Source organism: Rattus rattus, chromosome 1, assembly GCF_011064425.1.
Source record: "Rattus rattus isolate New Zealand chromosome 1, Rrattus_CSIRO_v1, whole genome shotgun sequence".
Lineage (NCBI taxonomy): Eukaryota > Metazoa > Chordata > Mammalia > Rodentia > Muridae > Rattus > Rattus rattus.
Genome location: NC_046154.1, coordinates 204,346,798 through 204,352,743, shown reverse-complemented (window position 1 = coordinate 204,352,743; position 5,946 = coordinate 204,346,798). Strand labels below are relative to the sequence as shown.

At 44.7% G+C, this 5,946-nt stretch overlaps 1 pseudogene; it reads left to right on the top strand.

Moving 5' to 3' along the window:
* Window positions 1-1,234: 1,234 nt before the first annotated feature.
* Window positions 1,235-5,680, top strand: LOC116890038 (annotated as a pseudogene).
* The last annotated feature ends 266 nt before the right edge of the window (window positions 5,681-5,946 follow it).

Below are 5,946 nucleotides of genomic sequence, written 5' to 3'. Positions count from 1 at the left end.
TCTTCCCTCTCTGTCTCTTCTCTCCCATCTCCCTCCCCTTCTCTCCATGTGTCCATGGCCAGTCTCTACTCTTCTACTCTCTCTCTGTTTCTTTCCCTCTTTTTGTCTCTGCTTCTCTCTCTCTCTCTCTCTCTCTCTCTCTCTCTCTCTCTCTCTGCCTTTTTCTGTCTCTACTCCCACCTTAATTCCCCTCCCCATGCCCTAAATGAACTCTATTCTACACTATACTGTCGTGTGTGGTTGGTACCTCAGTGGAAAAGGTTGCCTCAGCATGGGCCAGCAGAGGCACCCCGTTTCCCTACACCATACTGCACCTCCACCAAATATATCCTTGGCCTCTTTTTCTTTTTTATAAAACACAACAACATTCACCTTGGCATCTGAAGGACTCGATATAACTTCTCGTATGTCATATGTTCTTACTAAATACAAAATCAATAAACTATATGGAAATTACAGATCTACTACATGCCATCCCTTTGATCTTTTAGCCAGAAGCTGAGGTAACTTTATTCTTTAGCTGAGGCAAAGTAGGCTTATTGACAAGGAAGACTCACAATATAGTTATGTAACAATGGGGGTGTGTTCTGAGAAATGAGGCATTATCACTGTGTGGATACTGTGGATTCCGACTGTGTAAATGAAGATGTCCTTGACATCATCAAATGATATACCCTATGGAAACTGTGCCATTGACTCTCAATAAAAATCCCTGTTGGATGGCACTATAGCTTTGTCTGTTCAGATCGAAGAACAGTACAGTGGCAACCAACAGCTCCATGAAACCTTCCCTAGAGACCCACTATGATTACGTCATACACTGGGCTCCTCCTCTTCCTCTTCCTCTTCCTCTTCCTCTTCCTCCTCCTCCTCTTTATATTCTCTCTCTCTCTCTCTCTCTCTCTCTCTCTCTCTCTCTCTCTCTATTCTTTGTCTACTTCTAGTGATAGACTGACCTCTTGATTTTCTACTGAGGAAATTCCAATGTGACTCTAAGTGCAGATCTCTTGCCTGTTGAACTACAGGACAGACTCTCCCATTCTGAACCCTTACACCTTTAATGTCACCCACAATGTCTACTGCACATTGGATACCCAGTATGTGACTGACAGTGAATACTGACCGCCAGTGTTTTTATCTGCTGCGCCTCTTGCCCCAGGTCTCCCTCACCCGCTGGGTCACCCACTGGTAAATCTCTTCCATGTAGCAATGGCACCTAGCATCTTGCCCACACATGTCTGGACTCTGTGCAGTACATCTGGTACATCTGGCTGTGGTTCCCCAGTCCAGTAAGTAGTGTGAGTTTAGCTTTAAGGCCTGGGGCTTCGTGCCAACGGCTGGCTATCTCCATTCCCTAATTGCCCACACTGCCTCATGAACTTCTCCTGGTTTTGATAGTGTTTTTATGACGCTTGCAGCTCTTGGCATCTTCTTGGCCCACAAATATTGTCTGACCTGGAACAGCCTTTAGTAGGTCCAGAGGAAGCACAGCAAGCGAGGGCTGGGCTTCCGCCCTCCAGGAGCCTGTTCTCATATATGCTTCATGACTCTGGCCTATTTAAATAGGAGCCCATGCTTTTAAACGTGCGAATTTGAACTGGGGGTTAAGATTAAATCAATAAGAAATTCAAGCCAGCACTGCTTCTTAATTATCATTCTGGGCTGAAGCAAGTTTTAAAATGTGAGGCAAAGTCAATTTAGGATTTCACACACACCTCGGAGAGTCAGGATTCTAGGAGACTCCTCTCCCTCCCACTCTCCCTCCAAGCTGTTCCAAGCTAAAGTGAGTGTGAGTGTGTTGTGATGCCTATTTTGATATAATGTTTAGATCTCTTCTAATTTCATTAAAGTACCACCACCCCCCTCCACCCCATAAGTATACACTGCTAGCCCTGGGGCTCTGGCCATATTCCAGTTTGAGCAATTAATTGCATTTCAATGCTTAGCCCTTCCTGCAATTTCAGCCAGAGAAGGTGAGCTCTTTGTTTTCCTCTGCCAGTAACTGCAGGCTGATGAGGTGTCTGTTGCTGCCTCCCCCAAGGAGACAGGGAGCTGAGTTGGGGGAATGCTTTCCTCTCTTTGGGGGAGCAGCTAGTGACATGATCTGGGACAAAAGGCATCGCTGGGGATGTGGAGCTTGTGGAGAATTTTTTCTTTTAACTACAACAGATTCCGAGCCATCCATCACTCCCCTTTTGAACTCTGGGCTGAACCCGGAACAGAATGGAAAGGGGTTGTGCTTTCTCCAAGAGCTGTTCTGAGAAAGCCTTGGCTTCCTTTGAAGCCCTGCGAAGGAGATGTTTTTATTTTGTTTTTGTTGTTTTGAAATCCCCTCTGTTTGTCTCACCTCCTCCAAGATCTCACACCACAGGCAGACCTCATGCCGGCTGCCTAAATGGCTGCTGTCACAGTTCACAAGGACAAAGACCAACAGATGCAGATCACTGTAATGGGTTCACCCTGAAAGGGTGAAGTGAGCTCTTCTTTCAAACAGCAAAAGCAGCTAATGTTCCTTTGGAAAGTGAGGAGGTAAGAATGAAGCACCCACACTCACCAGTAGAGATTTCCCGTGTGGTGACATGATCCGACAAGACAGAAATTCTACCAATGTGGTTATGACCTTCGAGTAAGTCCGAGACACACGGAGCATCTTCATCTCTAGATGCACGCCATGCTTGCTTTGGCCCAGACGAGGTAATTGGATGCTGATGAAAAACATCAGTCATCATTTCATTGTGACTTGAGTTACATTTATTTAATGTGAAGCTTTAAATTGTGCAATGAACCATCCAGGTTGTGTTTCTTGAAGTCCATCTATGCGGCAGGTCGGAGTCATTCGTGTATCAATGTAGCTTATTGAAAATCGCAGGATTACTCTCCCGAGTTTGAGGCATTTGTCACGTAAGACAAAACAGAAAAAATGCCCCTTTCAAGTAGCAGTCTTTAAGCTGTCTTCCTGAAAGTTCTGGGCTCTTGGTGAGGCCCTGTGGCTAACGTTTGCAGGGTCAAAGCTCCAGCTATGTTTGCATTTAGCAGATCATCCTTATGGCTCTGAGATCAATCACTTCTGCATTCATTTCTCAAAGGCAATATTGGTCTTGCAAATGTCTCCACAGGCAGACAGCTGGCCATTCTTGTCCCCAAAGGGTAACCCTCAGGTAAGAGAACAGAGTCTCCTTATAGGCTCACTCTTCCCTCCCGGGTCAACCCTTCCCCGAGGCAGGGTTCAGGGGCTAGAGCTGATTCAGTGGATGACGCAATTGCTTCATGTATAAACAGCTCATGCTGAGGAAGCAGAGATCCCTGGAGCTCCATGTCTAGTCAGCCTAGCCTGGAGGTAAGTTCTGGTTGCAGTGAGAGACTCTTGTTTCAGAAAATAAGGTAGAGGGCAATTGAGGAAGATGCTCAATGTCATCTCCTGGCTTCCATATCCAGGAACACAAAAACATGCTCACAGGAGCACACAGGCACAGGTACATGCATGGACATAGAAGCAAGCAGTGTGCATGCCTGTATACAAATATATACACACACACACCACACACACACACACACACACACACACACACACTCACACACACACACACACACACACACCCTGAAAATTCAAGCGTTTTTTTCTAAATTTTTTATGTTTTACGAAGTGTTTTAAAATCTGTCTGTGCATGAGTACTGTTTTAGGATTACCACTTCTGTGAAATACCAGGAATGAAGCAATTTGGAGAGGAAAGGGTTTGTTTGACTTACACCTCGATATCCCAGTTCATCATCAAAGGAAGTCAGGACAGGAACTCAAGCAGGGCAGGAGCCTGGAGGCAGGAGTTGATACAGAGGCCATGGAGGGGTGCTGCTTACTGGCTTGCTCCCATGTCTTGCTCAGCTTATAGAACCCAGGACTAGAAGCCCAGGATGGCATGACCTTCTACCCTAGATCACTAGTTGAGAAAACGCCTTACAGCTAGATCTCCTGGAGGCATTTCCTCAGCTGAAGCTCTTTCCTCTGATGACCTAACTGGTGACAAGTTATCCTATCAGTAACTATCATAAGTGCTTTGCCTGCGCGCATGTATAGTGTCTCTTGCCTGTAAGGAGCCAGAAAGGGTGTCAGGTATCCTGGAGCTGTAGTTCCAGACAGTTGTGAGCTGCCATGTGGGTGGGTATTGGGAATCAAGCCTAAGTCTGCTGGAAGAGCTGCCTAACCTTTGAGGCATTTCTTCAGTCTTTTGAAAATGTAATTATTTTTATGTGGAAGGTCAAAGGCTGCTGGGTACATGTATGACACAGTCTCCCAAGTCAGCCAAATGTAGAGCAAGAACATTTTAGACATTATTAACAAGGAACCTGAGGGAAAAAAATGCCCAACTTATAGAGACAATTGAGTGCCCCTAAACTCTGTCATCTCTGTAGAAGGCATGTTTAGTGGAACACCAATGGTATGAAGCTCTCATCCCATAATATGTTAGACCTAGTTCCACCTGTGAGTTTTCACAAAGGCTGCTGAATCATTTTCGACTGTTTCTGCACCAAACCTAAATCTTAATACTTTGAAAAAGCAAAGTCAAAAGCACAGGTGACATTGGAAGAATGCAGCTCCTGTCCTTGTGTCCCCCGCAGGACTGCATAATACACGATGCCTCATAATAAATATGATGTTTTTCAATTTTCAATCAGTTCCTTCCGCATAGTGCACTTGCAGTTATAGGCAGGATGGATTTGTTTAGAGAAAACAGCTCACAAAAGATTCGTCTTTTATTTAGACTCCGTGTACCCAGAAACATTTTGCACGACTAAACTAAGACTTTATTTACATACTTATATAATTTTCTTTCATCTGGGGTTTCAGAGAGCTTTGTAATGTTGCTTGTTGAGTTGATTAAGACTCACGGCTTCACTAAACACTGCGTGACATTATCACAGATGAACCAGAAGAAGAGGCAAGATTTCAATTTTTTTTATAACCATTCTCTTGGTGCTTGAGATTGCTTAATAAAGAGAGTTGCCTTATATATTGGTTTGCTTTTTAATGGAAATTTTATTTTGCAATTATTTTAGGTTGTTAAGAGCTTGTACGGTGTTCCCACACCTTTCCTCTAGTTGGTCCTAGTGTTAAGCATTGGTGAGCCATGATGCACTTGCCCATACTGAGAAGTCGGCACCGGTAGCTTACTCTTAATCAATCTATAGATCGTTTGCCCTCCATCCTTTCTCACGATATCCTTTCTGTGTCCCAGGATTCATCTTACAATTTCCCACTGTAATTACTCCTTGTGTGTTCTCCGTGTCCTTGTGCTCTGGGGATAGCTACGGAGGAGAAGCCCTAGCTCTGCAGATCCCCAACAAGCACCTAAGAAGCTGGGCTTCCATTTCTGCTTCCAGAAGTCGCTTTCTGAGGCAGCCTTCCTACTCGTGTGGTCTTTGTGACTTCCACCATGAAGGTGATGGTGCAGCCCATCAACCTTATCTTTAGATACTTGCAAATTAGATGTCAAATTCAGGTGCGGCTGTATGAACAAGTGAATATGCAGATAGAGGGCTGTATTATTGGCTTTGATGAGTACATAAACCTCGTATTAGATGATGCAGAAGAAATTCATTCTGAAACAAAGTCAAGAAAAAAAAACTAGGTCAGATTATGTGAAAAGGAGATAATATTGCTCTGCTCCTAAGTTTTTCCAACTAGCAATGGTCAAGCGTGGGAGAGGTTGAGAGGCCTGTTCGGTGCTTTTAAAGGGCTCTTCTGCTGGGAGCTACATTTACTCATCTTGTTTCACTTGCACATTATCATTAGGTGACAATAAATGTTGTGGGGTTGTTTTGTTACAGAAGAAGAGGAAGAAGAAGAAGAAGAAGAAGAAGGAGGAGGGGGAGGAGGAGGAGGAGGAGGAGGAGGAGAAGGAGAAGGAGGAGGAGGAGGAGGAGGAGGAGGAGAAGGAGGAGGAGGAGGAG